The sequence below is a fragment of the Artemia franciscana genome, chromosome 4, assembly GCF_032884065.1.
Source record: "Artemia franciscana chromosome 4, ASM3288406v1, whole genome shotgun sequence".
NCBI classification, from domain to species: Eukaryota; Metazoa; Arthropoda; class Branchiopoda; order Anostraca; family Artemiidae; genus Artemia; species Artemia franciscana.
In genome coordinates, this window is record NC_088866.1 from 47,526,894 (window position 1) to 47,542,600 (window position 15,707).

Genomic DNA, 15,707 nt, shown 5'->3' on the forward strand with positions numbered 1-15,707 from the left:
AAAACTGTAACGGATTGATTACAAAACAGCTCAAGAACTTTTTGCGGTCATTAAACATCCAAATTGTACTCTTTGGTGCTCAGAGTGAAAAGAGCCACCCCATGTCGTCAGCTAATATGCCTTGCAACTTTTTCGCCTTTAATTCGCACAACGTCTTTTCAAACCCGTTATGATCTTCTTTTAGGAGATATTTTCTTTTATAAAGTTACCCAATTTTTTGATGGGTCCTAAGTTTTGGTTAGTATTTACTTGATTCGCTCTTTATTTGCAGTTTGTTACGTAACAGAGACGTAGCTCTGGCATTTTTATTGGGGGGAAGTCATGAGGGGGTCCATATCCGGATAGTCAAGGGGGATAGCCTATATAAACATTTCTTCTCCAAATTTTTGGGGATCAACTGCCCCCCTTGTCCCCTCCCCGATACTACGACCCCCGTTTCCTTATGACATATCTAAAATTATCATCGTTATCTTTATCGTTGCTATCGTCTTAGATGTCGCTGCCACGATCGTCATCATCTACCAATAAAGTCTTTAAATAAGGAGAAATGGGATAGTAATGGGGGAGCAGATCTCCTGTAGCGCCGCAGTGAGTTTGACCTTGGGTTAGTAATACGGGACACAGAGATCGGACCTTGCTGCAACAATTCACTGCAGGGGCGACGCAGGGACCTTAGTAGTTAAGAAGCTTCGGTAGTCCGATTATAAAGACGGTAGATACTTCGGATCTGTCAATGTATGGCAGATATTTTATATTTTGGACGGTTAAAAACAAGTGTCTGTGCTGTTTCTATGTCCCTCCAGTGATGAGAAGGTAAACTATTCTCACTGAAAACTTTCGAGGAATAATCCTGAAATTTTGAGAATATAAATCCGGTAATGGAAATCCGAAATGTATAAACCTTAAAATGAAACCTGTCGTCATGATAACAAACCCTGCTGGCCGAAGATCTGAGCTGGTGATCATAGCAAGAAAAGTAAGGGGAGGGAGGTACAGACAGTCTATATTTGGACCACAGTTTAGATACCATTATACAGTTATGAAAACTCGATTTATTTTTGGGACACAGTGCGCGGTAGCGATGTTAGCGGCTGGAGACAGGAAACTGGTATTAGTATCTAATTGGTAACAGGAAACTGGTATTGGTATCTAAGTTGTGTATGCAACAAAACAAAATTGCGTTTCCGCCTATGGTGTTGTAGTACGATCAACGCGTCGGAGTGCGGGCTTGGAGGAGGTGCCAAGTTCAGAGCTCTGTGCCAAAAGCTTCTCATGGGCAAGATAGGAGTTTTCATAACTGTATTGGTATCTAAGCTGTGATTTGGACATGATAGAGGCGTTTGGGCCCTTCTTCGATGGAGCATATTTGTCGATGTGGGAAAATAATACAGAGTTTGCCAACAAAAATCGGATCTCAAATAATTGGCCTCGAAAAAGGGCCAGTATTCAAACCATTTTTTTAATTGGCTTGTATATTTTCTTACTTATACTTAGTTTTATTTTAGGTAAATGATTTTATTGTTTGCAAAATACTGAAAGTATTTTGCAAGTTTCTCAAATTAAAAGTTAGCGTAAATAAAACTCAGATTAAGCCCCTTTAAACAAGGATCTCCTAGCATGAAGCCTAAGGAACGTTGTGGCCTTGCTCGCATGTTAAATGATTTTTGATGTTCTGTATGGATGCTTTTCCTGAGCCTGCCAAAAAAATTTCATGGACAAGATCTCGTAAAAGAAAGAGCCTATTCGTGGAAATTAACCAGGGCTTCTATTCATGAAGCATACCATAAAATTTTTCTATTGAATTGTTTTATTTCATGAAAACTCCCACGATAAGTTCCCATAGAGAACACGAAATGATGCAATGACATTTGTATACAACGCCTTTCAGAGATATGTGACCACACCCTCATGCACATATGTTGGTTCTTATTGACGATTAAATAAAAAAAAAACAGAAAATTTTTCCACTAAAATCAAGAAGCAACAGTAAAACTTAAACCAAACAGAAATTATTACGTACATTAGGGGGGCTGCTCCTCCTCAACATCTCGCTCTTTAAGTTATTTTTTTTTTAATAATTTTAGAAAAGCATCTTATTGTTCTAATTAAACGACCCTTGTGTTTCAGCAGTCCTTCTTAAAGAATAGAACTCCTCACGGATATATTCTCTAGACAATTCAATCCTAGTGAAAATTTATCCCGGAAATTGCCCTTTACATGTCTACGCGTAAAATTGAGTAGGCAAAGAGAAAGCAAGACAGAAGAATAATTCCCCCTGAAAAATTCACCCCCTTGAAACTTCCCTCCCCAAAGAAAATTCTCGCCGTGAAAAATTTCCCAGTAAAGAATTCGTCCCTCCTTAAAATGTATGTATGGCTCCCAATATGAAATACTATACGCAAACAATGGGCAAATTTTATAGCTTAAAGACTTTTCCCTAGGGAACTGAGGGGGGGGGGGTGTCATAAATCTCCAAAGGCATAGTTATCCGGCCTTTCGACTATACTTAACAAAATGGCCATTTCAAAATTTTGATCGGACGATTTTGAGAAAAGGGGCGGGGAGGGAGCCTAGTTGCCCTCCAATCTTTTCTGTCACTTAAATAGGGCACTAGAACTTTTGATTTCTAGTCGTATTAGTCTTCTTCTGATATTCTAGGACCACTGGCTCGATATGATCCCCCCTGGAAAAAAGAAATAAGTATACATCCGTGATCTTTCTTCTGGCAAAAAGTACAAAATTCCACGTTTTTGCAGATAAGAGCTTGAAAACTTTACAGTAGGGTTCTCTGATCCACTGAATCTTATTTCATCAAGATTGCATGTATTTTAGTGTTTTTTTTTTCCTTTTTTTAAAACCACGCAAAGTTTCTCAGGCTCGTAGCCTTTGATGAATAACACCAAAATTTAATGAAACTTGTATATTTGAAATCAGCAACATAAGCCGATTTTTTATATATCCATTGATATCAAAATTCCAATTTTCTGAGTTTTGGTTACTATTGAGACGGGTTGCTCCTTACTTACAGTTTGCTACAACGAGCTGGTTGACTAGAAGATGGATTATTCAGAATAATCCGTATTCAGAATAAAAAGAAGAACTTTACACGTATTTAATGCAACCTTTCATTGATAATCGATTGAGTTAAAAATAAATTGCAACTTTTAGACATACTATTAAAAGTCATTTATCGTGATTGTGTAAAAAAAAAGTCAGAAAAAAAACTAGACAATTTTAGGCATAAGTTAAGTAATTCATAATGATTTAGAGGCCAGAAGTTCTGAACTAGGGGATAGACCATCCTCTAGGAGTAATGGATAGCCAAAAGCCCTTATTGAGAATTGCGATTTACCTCTATATGATGTTTTTGTTTTTATGGAAGAAGTGAGAGAGATTAAAAAACTAAACAAATCATTTGGAAATTGCAGAGCCTATAAGGTAAATTTTCTATCAGTTGCTCAATATATATCATACTTGGGAGCCAATTGGGAGGGCAGAGGGCACTTGACACCCACAATTTTAAAGAATATTATTTTTTTCTAGTTTCATTACAAACAGGTAGGAAAAATCCTTCCCTATCTAGAAAACCTAGAAGATCTTCGTAGTCTTCAGAAAAAATTTCGCCCTAGGTTTTACAAAATAGTTTCACTGTAGCATTTTAAAAGTTTTAAAATTTCTTGCCTTCCTAATTACAATTTTCAACATTCATACCGATGCATAAAACACCTAATCCTTCTAAATTTGTATAAAATATCGAATTATTCTATATTAAGTCGTTCTCTTATGTGTAATAGCCAACTTTCATAAAAAGTTTTGCTCTCCTAATTGATAGGTACCATATTTTACTGTTGCATTTCTTCTGTTTTTTGAAACAAGATAAATTAAAATGATTCTTATTGGATTATTTAATATAATATTTTAGATCAGGAACTTCAAAACACCTAATTAGAGGGAATATAAGCATAAGCTTTAACAAAAGTATCCCCGACTTGTTGTGACCACCCTCTGTTACCTTTATTTGGTTTGTTTCAATTTTATAAAAATGATATCGGGACGCTCCTTGTAGATTATTTCGGTATTTGAGGTTCTTGCAGTACTTGCCATAATGGTATAAGAACGGGAAAATTGTACAAAATCCTAAAGCTTCATGGGGGGCTATAGGAATCTTTTATTTAAAAGTTTGAGCCATTTTTCAGTCTTGCACGCGAAAACATTTTGCATGTTTTGTACCTAATTTAGCTCCCATCTTCAGAAATGTGGAATTTCGCCTTTTTTGACAAAAGAAAGATCACAGATGGGTGTTTATCTCCCCTCCAGGGATGATCGTATCAAACCAACGGTCCTAAAATGTCGGAAGAGGGCTCATTTGAATGGAAATTAAAATGCCCTTTTTAATTGACCAAAAAGATTGGAGTGCAGCTAGCCCTCCTCCTACGCTTCTTTTTTGCCAAAGTTGTCTGATTAAAATTTTGAGATAGCCATATTGTTCAAAATAGTTAAAATGTACAATAACTATACCTTTGGAGATATCTTGATCCTCCTCCCCCAAAGCCCCTGGAGAAAGGTCCTTAAGTTATGAAATCTTCCCATTGTTTAAGTATGGAATGTCACATTGAGAAGCTTGCATACATTTTTCGGATGGTGGAAAGGGCAAATTTTCTGCTGAGTGGATTTTCTACGGTGAGACATTTTCATCGGGAGGAAAGTTTCCCGGGGGGTAAAGTTTTCAGGCACCATTTCACACTGGGGGAATTTGCCACAATTTCTACACGAATTTTTTGTCTTACTTTCTCTTTGCTGATTAGATTTTATATGTGGAAATGTTAATAGTAATTGCCAGGGGATTTTTTTTTTTTTTTTTTTTTTTAACCGAGAATGAATTGTCTAGAGGATCTTTCCATGGATGGTTAGCCGGATTTCTGGGCATTATAAAAAACATCAGAAATTAAATTTAAAAAAAATTCAATTAAGGAGAAACACTAAAACTTGAAACAATGAGAAATTATTTTGCGTATTAGGGGCGCTGCTCCCTCTTCAATACCTCGCCCTTTTCGCTAAAGTTTGACTTTTCGTCCCAATTCTTTAAGAACGACTCCTTAACCAGATGGTCCGTTAACTAGAACAATAAGAAGCTTTTTTAAAAGTATTAAAAACTTTAGCGTGAAGAGCAAGGTATTGAGGAGGGGCCAAATAGGCTCATATATGCCATGATTTTTGTTTGTTTTCAGCTGAAAAAACTTTTCATTTATTTAATATTCTATAGGGGCTGAATCAGCTCAAAAGTTCCACTCTTTTAGACTGTTTGAGAATTTTTTAAAAAAACCTTCGTCTTCTTAAAAGTTATTTCTTTTTTTGTTTTTGTACATGTTTTTTCTGTTTTTTTTTTCAATGGAGGCTTTTTAATGTATTTACTTTATTTAATCTGATAATTCCTTAAATATTATACTTTTTAGTCTGTAACTAGGTTAATTTTTTCTTTGAGTAAGTCACTCATATGTCTCGCCCCTTATTTACATGCCAATGGACCTTTGGGGGAAAGTATAGCGCATTACTGTATGTGTGTTTCACTGAATAATCCTTAGCTCAGAGAAAATAATAGAAACACAATGCCCTTTAGAAAATGTATCCATACCATTAATAATATATTTTTTTTTCTAGTGATTCATGGGAAGGATAGCTGGTACCGGAGCAGTACTTGTGCGTGATCGAGCGAAACGAAAAAAAATACCCAAGAATCTCAACGACGAGGTCTCCTATGCTTACAAGCAGTTTAAGAATAGATATAACGCCCCGTATGTAAAACCTCGTGTATGTCTTATCATTTTTTATGTTGAAAGGGGAAGGTGGAGATCCCTTTTCTGGGTACGTCCCTAAATAGAAGGTTAAATAAAGCATCTGCCAAAAGCCATGTATATAAACAGTTTAAAAACGAATATGAAACCCGTTTTAAACCCACCTTCGTGTGTTATTAACTATAATTATGTTATAAACTAAACAAAATGTGATTACGTAGAATTGTATGGAAGAAGGGGGGGGGGGTGATCCACTCTCTGGGTAAATTTATTCATTATGAATGTAACACAAGTTCTTTGATAAAAAGCTGTTTCCGCCCTTTGTAACAAGTAGTTTATTTACCATTTTAACTTTCATTTACCAGTTTTGCCGTTAAAAAAAAGGTAAGTTGGAAGTAAATATATACATTGGGTTTTTGCTTCATGGGAGTGGTAGTGTTTCTCAAAACCGCAGATTAAAGGCCCGAATGGTGGACATAATTTTGATATTTTTGGAGTTTTTGGAAAAGCCTAATTGGGTTTTTGATTGCCCTCACTTCACTCGTCTGGCACCTCGGGCCTTCGGCCATCAAAAGTCAAAGTTAATTTATGTCATAAAATGGCACTAAGTGCAACATCTTGCCGTGGTTCCTTAAAGTTTTGAAATACAGGTTGGGGTATGTAACAACACGATAAAATTAGCCCTTTTTGAAGTGAAAAAAAAACCATTAGTCGAAGAGAAAGTAGGCTATATTTAGTTTATTCATTCAAATTTCGTGACACTCTTCTTAGAGGATAATTTAAAAGTAATGAAAAGCCGTCCTGGCCAAGTGGGTTGGTGCAATGGATTCGGGATCCCTTGTCTGAGAGGACGCGGGTTCGAATCCCAGTGTACCCAATTCTTCAGTTTGGGACGGGGGTCAGTAGCGTGACTCTGTAAGCTTAGCCAGAGTCGACCCAGCTCTAAATGGGTACCTGGAGAAATCTGGGGAAGGTAAACAGGAAGGGTGTGCGAAAGCACAGGATGGCTGGCCCCCAACCCGCCATTACACTTCCTGGCTGAAAAGCCAAGAAACGGAGAACAGCATCGCCGGTACGGACTGTAAAGTCTAATGCCGTATCCTTTACCTTTAAAGAAAAATGACAAAAATCCAAACACCGTTGACTCATTATGTTCACGTTTCTTGTAATATTAATTACAAACGCTAATAGTCCAGGTCCCAGGTGTTGAAAATGTGAAACATACCACGACAGAATGGGGCAGGTACGAGAATTGCCCCCCCCCCCTAAATCCACTATGTTGATTTGAAAAATACCAATGGTACTTGTTTGCGAAGGATGGAACACTCCGAAACTTGACATTTATTCTATTTTAGTGTTTCATGCAAGAAAATACATATTCGAGAAAGTTCGAGGTGCAGTTTTCCGCTCAATTACGAGATAGAAATGCTTAGAGGTCATAGAATGCCTTCACAACGAACTAACACAATTAGTTAGAAACATTAGCAGCAATGGCGCTGGTAAAGAAACTAAACACAGTCAGAATTAACACTATTTATTTAATACTCACATTCCCAAATTCATTCCGGTTTTCTTCCTAGTATCACTCCATTTCAAGTCACGCACAGTTATTCCTCATCTGATTAAGCCTCAGCCTCCCAGCATTTCTCACAACAAGAGCACAAAATATCGCAGCCTATATCTACACATGGACATTTTTGTCCACATGATTTACACTTGCAAAATGGCGAAGATTTCTGAATATAGGATGGCCGAGCAGGAAGGGTTGATTTAATGGGTGCTATGCATCTGTCCTTCATTTTCCATCCAAAGTCGAGAGGAGAAAGATACGAGGGGCGAGGGATAAGGGCCTGTAGCATAATGGACCACTGTTAAATGTACCTTTAGTATGTAAGGCAAAGGAATCGTTGGTTGGAGACAGGGTCTTCAGCGTTTCCTGGCGAGGGAGCAAGTGAACGTGGAGGTCATTCAAACATGAAAATTCATCTGGTTTTCTGTATGAGGCAATCAAAATCTCGCAGCACAACTTCATAAGATCCTTCTCACTTACTGATATCGACTTTAGAAATATAAATAAAAGCAAGGTAGCCCAAGTATGGGATTGAAAATTGGGTTTTGACCGAGACAAGGTCAAAACCCTTCAGAACCAATATTAGCGAAAATGAAGTGAAACTTTCATGGACATTAAGCTTACCCTCCTCAGCTTTGTCATCAGTGACCAGACTCGAAGGAGCAGAACTAGCCTGAGAAAACGGGTTTAAGTACACAATTTATTACCTTCCAAGTTTTGCAAATATTATTGCCACACGTAGAAACATTATTTAGCCACACAGGTTACTAATTACAATCCACAGCTAACAGATGCATGGAATGATAAAGTGGGGTGCTGGCAACAAGTAACCCGCGTGGGAGCCGAAGACTGAATCAAATGTGGTTAATCAGAAATGACCGTCTGCCTTTCAGCGTGGACAAAACAGAAAGGCTAGTGAACTTGAACAATCCACAGGGCTTAATCGGGGTCTTGTCAATGCATTGATAAGATAATTGTGAATTGAAATTTAAAAAATAAACTACATACAGACAAATATCAGAAATATAATAAGTAATCATCAGTAATCTTCACTATATAAAAACATAATAATACCGTCAGACTGACAAACAAATCTTGAATGAACACATGTTCTAGGTATACCTTGCAGATCTGCAAATGAATTCACAACGGTTTTCATGGAAATCTGCAAATGGTTACTGTTCAGTTAAATCTGAATAAATATCACATTATTTTATTTCGGAGAAGGTGGAGAAAATAACAATATAATTTTAAAAACAGTAATTATTTGTCAATACGTACTTTGCTGCTCATTTTCGTATCACGTAAAGCATATATCGAAATTTATTAATTAAACGAAACACATTCAATAATCCGGTTTCATTGCTACAAAGAAAATTGAATGCTGATAGAATACATCGGACTTATAAATTTGGGATATGTATTTGCAAGTTACGGGAGTTGGGGTAAAGTTAGGTTTATTTAGGCTAGGGGCGCTGTCTAAAAACTTTAATTCCACCCCAACCCCTAATGAGCAACTATGTAGCTCAAATTATGTTATTATATAACTTAAAGGTTACATGAAGGTTATATTTCATTAGGATTAATCTGAATTCACTTCATGGTCGTGTTTCGTTTAATCAACAAGTACCAAAAAACGTGATATTTCAGAATTCAAAGTGATTTGTTGATGCTGAGGAAAAAAGAGCAAGATTGGAAAAGTGGGGACCCAAATTGTACATTTTCTCTTCAGTCCCAATGACTTTACAACACCTCGTTTTTAGCCGCAATAGTATTGCGAAGTCAGCAAACCTGACAAGAAACACTTTCTCAAGACTTAGATTAAAGCCAAACACTTGTGAGCTGCTTAATATAAAGCTGCCAGGAAAATAAACAAGAGCTAAGAGCTCATATGGCACTTGTGACGAGGCGAGAAGAGCTAAGAGCCAAGAGATCATATGGTATGAGCTCTAACAAAATTCTAAGAATCAATAGATTGATTTAAAAGGAAAATAAGAGGCTTAATGCCGGTCAGGGTTTAAAATAAGAGCTCTGAGTCACGATGTCCTTCTAAATATCAAAATTCATTAAGATCCGATCACCCACTCGTAAGTAATAAATACCTAATTTTTTCTAATTTTTCCTCTCCCTTTAGCCCCCCAGATGGTCGAATCTGGGAAAACGACTTTATCAAGTCAAATTGTGCAGCTCCCTGACACGCCTACCAATTTGCATCGTCCTAGCACGTCCAGAAGCACCAAACTCGCCAAATCACTGACCCCCTCCCTCCAACTCCCCAAAGAGAGCGAATCCAGTACGATTCTGTCAATCACGTATCAAGGACATTTTTTTATTCTATCCACCAAGCTTCATCCCGATTCATCCACTCCAAGTGTTTTCCCAAGATATCCCGCTCAAACTCCCCCCAATGTCAAAAGATCTGGTCGGGATTTGAAGTAAGAGCTCTGAGACATGAATTCCTTCTAAAAATAAAACTTCATTAAGATCCGATCATCTATTCGTAAGATAAAAATACCCCAATTTTCACGTTTTCCAAGAATTCCGGTTTCCTCCTCCAACTCCCCTCAATGTCACAGGATCTGGTCGGAATTTAAAATAGGAACTTTAAAGCACAGGATCCTTCTAAATATAAATTTCATTAAGATCTGGTCACCCTTTCGTAAGTTACAAATACCTCAATTTTCAAAATTACCCCCCCCCCAATTCCACCAAAGAGAGCAGATCCGGTCCGGTTATGTCAGTCACGTATCTTAGACAGGTTTCTATTCTTCCCATCCAGTTTCATCCTGATCTCACCGCTTTAAGTATTTTCTAAGATTTCCGGTCCCCAACCGCATTTCATGAAGATCCGATCACTCCTTCGTAAGTTAAAAATACATCATTTTTTCTTATTTTTCAGAATTACCCCCCCCCCCCCAATAGAGCGGATCCGTTCCAATTATGTAAATCACGTATGTAAGACTTCTGCTTATTTTTCCCACCAAGTTTCATCACGATCCCTCCAATCTAAGCGTTTTCCATGATTTTAGGTTCCCCCACCCCAAACTTCCCCCAATGTCACCAGATCCGGTCAGGATTTAAAATAAGAGCTTTGAGACACGATATCCTTCTAAATATCAAATTTCATTGAGATCCGATCACCTGTTCGTAAGTTAAAAATACCTCATTTTTTCTAATTTTTCAGAATTAACCCCTCCCCCAACTACCCCAGAGAGAGCGGATCGGTTCCGGTTATGTCAATCATGTATCTAGGACTCATGATTATTTTTTCCACCAAGTTTCATCCCAATCCCTCCACTCTAAGTGTTTTCCAAGTTTTAGGTTTCCCCCTCCGAACCCCACCCCCAATGTCACCAGATCCGGTCAGGTTTAAAAAAGAGCTTTGAGCCACGATATCCTTCTAAATATCAAATTTCATTGAGATCCGATCACCCGTTCGTAAGTTAAAAATACCTCATTTTTCTAATTTTTCAGAAATAACCCCCCCAACTACCCCAAAGAGAGCGGATCCGTTCCATTTATGTCAATCATCTATCTAGGACTTGTGTTTATTTTTCCCACCAAGTTTCATCCCGATCCCTCCACTCTAAGTGTTTTCCAAGTTTTAGGTTTCCCCCTCCCACCCCCCCCACCCCCCAATGTCACCAGATCCGGTCGGGATTTAAAATAAGAGCTCTAAGACACGATATCTTTCTAAACATCAAATTTCATTGAGATCCGATCACCCGTTCGTAACTTAGAAATACCTCATTTTTTCTAATTTTTCGGAATTAACCCCCCCCCCCCAACTACCCCAAAGAGAGCGGATCCATTCCGATTATGTCAATCATGTATCTGGGACTTGTGCTTATTTTTTCCATCAAGTTTCATCCCGATCCCTTCACTCTAAGTGTTTTCCAAGATTTTAGGTTTCCCCCCTCCAACTCTCCCCAATGTCATCAGATCCGGTCGGGATTTAAAATAAGAGCTTTTAGACACAATGTCATTCCAAACATCAAATTTCATTAAGATCCCATCAGCCGCTCATAAGTTAAAAATACTTCATTTCTTCTATTTTTTCCGAATTAACCGGCCTGCCACTCCCCCCCAGATGGTCAAATCGGGAAAACGACTATTTTTAATTTAATCTGGTCCGGTCCCTGATACGCTGGCCAAATTTCATCGTCCTAGCTTACCTGGAAGTGCCTAAAGTAGCAAAACCGGGACCGACAGACAGACAGACCGACAGACCGACAGAATTTGCGATTGCTATATGTCACTTGGTTAATACCAAGTGCCATAAAAAGGGCATTATTCCGAGAGATTATTCATTTATTAAGATACATTAATATAATTTAGCATGGCTACCCTGAACCTTGGTTATTTTTAACCGTGATTGAAAAGAAGAAGAATGAAAGCAAATAAAGCAGCGAAAAACTTTTCTTGAAGCCGAAAGGAGACTGTTTTAGGCTCCAAAGAAGAAGAAGAACTAGACAATTACTTCAAAAACCCATTTTGAAGCCGTGGCTTACACTTCACTTGGTTGCAGCTATTGCCGCAGCCATGATCATGCCTTGAAATAGTGATAAAATCATGATCACAAACAAATTATGACCATAGGCACATCTAGCCATGTATTGCCACCTTATTAGCTTTTCATACAGCTAAATTATGTTCTGTATCTGGTAGTAAAAAAAGCTGATTATATCAAAGAAAGTAAAACTAACTAAATCAAGGATTTGACATTCTTACCTTCTTTGCTTCTAATATAATTAGGTTGCATATTTGCATGACTGAACATTGTACGGAAACGGTACATTTGCGAAGGAAGTATAATATAATTACTGAGTCGTGACTAAGAATGTCATTTATAGTCATTCAGATTTTTAGCTCAACAACTAAGGCTGCATACTTTCACTTGTAGGCAATATTGCATTTGTGCGTAAATACAACATCGTTTTTTTTTTGTAATATCAGACAGTTCGTGCGTCGGGCCAACAGTAACCGAAATCCTAAAAAAAGAAGTTTGATTAATGTATCAAAGGAAAATTTTGCTCCTAACAGAACTTATTAATCTTTCCCTTGAATGTGGAGTAAATCTGTATCCAGGAAGAGACTGCTAGGGGGTTTGAATCCCCCCTGAAAATGTTTGTCCAATTCGTAAAAACGTAACAAAAATGATTATAAACGAATTTTTTATGCATTTTTAAAGTTTTTTTGGTAAGCTCCCAGTGAAATCTTTCAAAAGACTATACTTTCCTGTCTCATTGTTTTGCATAATTTTAAGCATTTCCTTCATAATTGTGAGTTTGGCTTCCAAATGAAGCTCTCAATCACAACATGCGGGTATAACCCTTTTTTAATTTTGTACATTCTGCTTTAGATTTAGGATTAATTTCTGCTGCGATATTCTTGGAAGTTATTAAGGCCTTTTGTTTCTTAGCCCAAAAAATTATTTCGTTAAAGATGTCTCATTTTGGTATAAAAGGGAACATATTTTCTTGGCATAAGTCTTATTTGAATTGCAGATTAATTTTGTTGATCTTTTATTCCGCTCACCCTCAGAAGTGAATTATCGCGTCCCTCAGGGATCAGTTTTAGGGCCTGTTCTATTTTGTTTACATAGATGATGTTTTTATGTGATAAAAAAAAACAGAAACCAAAGAACTGCTGAAAATCTTCTCTCCTTGAACATTCCCATGGTCATAGGGATAACTATTCGCCTTCATCTTCTTCTGATGTCCTTGTTTATTTTCCTGACTAGAACACAATTGGCACTTTGGGGAGTTGGGAACCAGGGCTTTGGTTAAATGTAGTAAATTTGTTTGACAGAGTAATTCTATGGTTTGAGGCTAGTTATATTACGCATATTCTTCCTGAGTCAAGTTTTTGATGTTTTAGAGTGTTATTCCTATTTTCCATCATTTATTTGAAATCGACCTGTCAAAGATCTAAAAATTGGAAGGTTTGATTTTTGGACATTCTTATTGATGAAAACCTATCTTCCAAACTTCGCATTTATTTGACTGAAATGAAGATATGCGGGAGTCTTGACAAAAGGGAAGTTCAAAACATACTTCTCCTGGATCAATTCTTGAAGTTTTTTTTCACTGCTTGATTCAGTCTTGTGTTTCTTATTTCCCAATAGTATGGATTTCAACTTTTGCTTCTCTTTTAAAGCCGCTTTCTTAGGTTTACAATAAAGCTAGAGACCTCATCTAGGAACCTTATCGCTCAGAAGTTATCCCTTCACTGGAATTAGAATCGCTATGTTCTTCGAGTGTAATTTTCAATTTTTCTCTGCCTCGTAATGACTCCCCCACCCCCAAAAATTTGCCGTCTGTTAACTGTAATCAAAATAATTATGATCTTTGTAATACAAGGAACCATATTTAAATTCTTTTACTCGCTCTGTAGGTCAGACTTAAATCCTGAAATGATGCCTAATTAAGCTCGAAGGCGCCACTCTTTTACCTTGTTCATAAAAATTGTAAAAAAAAATGTAAAAATTTAGAAGCCACTTTTTTCTTTTTGTTTGTGGAAGATTCGTTGGAGCCTATTTAATGTATTTAACCGACTTGATTTATCAATCTAATGCTATTCCTTGTATTCCATGTATTTTTTTTCTTTTTGTAAGTGTCTTTTCTCTAAGTAAGTTACTTGTGTGTCTTCCCTGTTTTTACAGGTCAGAGAGTCTTGGAGGGGGGAGATCAGCATAGGTCTTAAAGTAATCCCATCTCTTAGAAAATTTATGCGATAACGTGGAAGAAAGCCATTGAAAACACAATCTATAAACATGATACTGCCGCTTTGTAACCCAACTTGTAAGAACAAATGTAAAGAATACAGCATTGTACTTTACAACCCCTACTGGAGATGTTGATATCCGTTTAGTGGCCCTTCATCCAGGAAGTGCAACGGGGGGCTGGGGGCTAGCCATCCTGGGCTTTTGCACATCTTTCATATTTACCTTCCCCAGATCTCTCCAAGTATCCCTTTAGAGCTCGGTCAACCCTGGCTAGCTTTAAATGACTGCACCACTGACCTGGGTTCAAAACCATATAACTAGTGACACTAGGACTTGAGCCCCTGTCCTCACGAGCAAAGGATTACAAGTCTAACGCGAAAAACACTTGGCCTACCTGAGTGGTCGTGGCGCGGAAATAGCAGCTTATTCGAGAAACACCATTTTAAAGACCTCCTCTGTTGTGTTGAAAGAAGACTGATAGAGCTGATGCGATAAAATCTGATCATCTCTGGACTAGTGGGATTTCGTAGTGTTTTTTTTTAAGTACATTTCATTTTTTCACTTTTTCTCCTAAACTCTAACTTTTACATATTGCTTTCTTGTTGGGTAATAAACAAATAGTATGGTAATAATAAAACCATAGTAATAATAATATCCAGTAATCAGTAACCTACTTTAGAGTCCTATTATGCTCATCACCTAAACAAGGGTGTATCCGGGATCTTGAAAGCAAGGGCATATCTGGGATCTTTCTTTAGAGGCCGATTTTTTTTTCGGGGGGAGGGAGGATGCAAAAAATAAAAAAAACGTATCAGAAATTTGTTTGTATCCAATTTTGTTGCGCTATTGGGAGTCATACAAAATGTCAGGGGGGGGGTGGTTCAAGCCCTGTACCTCCTGGATACGGCCTTCTTTATTGGCATTGTTGCTCAAAATTAGAGCCAGGATATCCTGACTATTTCTCTTATTTTATGATCTGGTCCAGTGAGCTTTGCTTAAGTTCCATAGTCTAGTATTTTTGATTTAATGTATTTTTTTTGCTTCTTCTTTTTTGCTTTGTTGTCTTTTTTGTTCTTTTTTTTTTGTTTTCGCTTTGTCTTTTGCTAAATTGTGTGTTTTTTTTTCAGTGATCACCTTTGTTTTCATACCCGTTTGTAAGCCTTGATGTTATTACCTGAGCATACAGTGCCCCATATGGGAAAGATCCTACCCCTCGAAAGAAACCCCAATGTACGTGTCTAACGGTATATACCATTTTGACGACGTTTGGCACTCTACCTAAATTGCATAAATCTTAAATTTGGAACTGTATTAAAACTGGCTTCTACACATGCAAAAAATTAGCTAGTTACGGTGTACATCTTGATATTTCTGCTTTTTTATGGCTCTTGGTATTAACCAAGTGACATATAGCAATCGCAAATTCTGTCGGTCTGTCTGTCGGTCCCGGTCTTGCTACTTTAGGCACTTCGAGGTAAGCTTGGACGATGAAATTTGGCAGGCGTATCAGGAACCGGACCAGATTAAATTAAAAATAGTCGTTTTCCCGATTTGACCATCTGGAGGGGGAGTGGAGGGCCCGTTAATTCGGAAAAAATAAAAAATTTGAAGTATTTTT

The 15,707-nt window shown here is 37.5% G+C and overlaps 2 protein-coding genes across 9 annotated transcripts in view; both read left to right on the forward strand.

The window, feature by feature from the left end:
* LOC136026520 (annexin A7-like) overlaps positions 1–15,707 on the forward strand; it is a 322,593-nt gene that overhangs the window by 202,393 nt on the left and 104,493 nt on the right. The gene's annotated exons all lie outside the window — the stretch shown is intronic.
* The window catches only part of LOC136026516 (uncharacterized), a 59,660-nt gene that overhangs the window by 22,305 nt on the left and 21,648 nt on the right, over positions 1–15,707 (forward strand). For 2 of the 8 annotated variants that reach the window (XM_065703151.1, XM_065703156.1), the window contains 2 exons: positions 5,659–5,808; positions 15,217–15,319. The exons of 1 other annotated variant lie outside the window; for it this stretch is intronic. The gene's annotated coding sequence lies outside the window, so the exon portion shown is untranslated. Of the gene's footprint in view, positions 1–5,658; positions 5,809–15,216; positions 15,334–15,707 lie in introns of those variants that run through there. 5 more of the 8 variants (XM_065703152.1, XM_065703153.1, XM_065703154.1 and 2 more) reach the window with 5 other exon arrangements.